The 680-nt window shown below is 63.1% G+C and overlaps 2 protein-coding genes across 5 annotated transcripts in view; one reads left to right on the top strand and one right to left on the bottom strand.

The window, feature by feature from the left end:
- The window catches only part of RHOC (ras homolog family member C), a 21,575-nt gene that overhangs the window by 17,806 nt on the left and 3,089 nt on the right, over positions 1-680 (bottom strand). The gene's annotated exons all lie outside the window — the stretch shown is intronic.
- The window catches only part of FAM19A3 (family with sequence similarity 19 (chemokine (C-C motif)-like), member A3), a 6,851-nt gene continuing 6,177 nt past the window's right edge, over positions 7-680 (top strand). For all 4 annotated transcript variants that reach the window (XM_014534584.1, XM_014534583.1, XM_014534582.1 and 1 more), the window contains exon 1: positions 7-100. The gene's annotated coding sequence lies outside the window, so the exon portion shown is untranslated. The remainder of the gene's footprint in view (positions 101-680) is intronic.

Here is a 680-nt window from a genome sequence, read left to right as displayed (position 1 = left end):
TCGGAGCCCGGCCGCCTTGGGGACGCAGCAACTTGGTGAGGGTCACAGGGCTCCGGACCAGACAGCACCCGAGCCGGCCGCGGGCACCGCCGTGGGACAGGTAGGCAGGTCCCAGGGACGGGGCTCAGAATTTGGAGGACTGAGTGGGCGCGGGGACCGGGAGGAGGGGGGAGGTAGGGGAAGGTTAAAGGTCTGTGGTTCCCATCCTCAACCCCCTGCTGGCACGCTGGCTGCTAACTCTGCCTCGCCATAGCCTGGCTGGGGGGCGGGAGGAGGGGGGAACGGGTTGGGAAACTGAGGCAGGAGTGTGGAAGCCCGAGAGCAAATCCCAGAAGCTTCTTTCTCCAGCTCTCTCTGAAGGAGAGAACAGAATGCTGGAAAACCCAGCCTAAATGCCCCCCCCCCACGTCTTTTGGGTCTTGGGGTTCATGGGAGAGAGAGGACAGTTGGGTTGGCGAGTGTGGCAGCTCAGAGAGAAATGGGATGAGGACTCCCTGGGAGAAGAGGAAGCTGCATTTGTAATGATGAAAGGGAAGGTTCTTGATGGGGCCTGGAGAGGAGGTGCCCCCTCAGAGGAGAGGTCTCCCTAGAAGGTGGGGCGCCCTCTGCCCACAGAGCACCCGTTCCCCAGGGTCTCAGCACCACGGCGCCCTCTGCCCCCTGGGTCTTCTCTGGGCTCT

The sequence above is a fragment of the Myotis brandtii genome, unplaced genomic scaffold (assembly GCF_000412655.1).
Source record: "Myotis brandtii unplaced genomic scaffold, ASM41265v1 scaffold131, whole genome shotgun sequence".
Lineage (NCBI taxonomy): Eukaryota > Metazoa > Chordata > Mammalia > Chiroptera > Vespertilionidae > Myotis > Myotis brandtii.
Note: the sequence above shows the minus strand (reverse complement) of the source record. Positions and strands in the feature narration are given on the sequence as shown.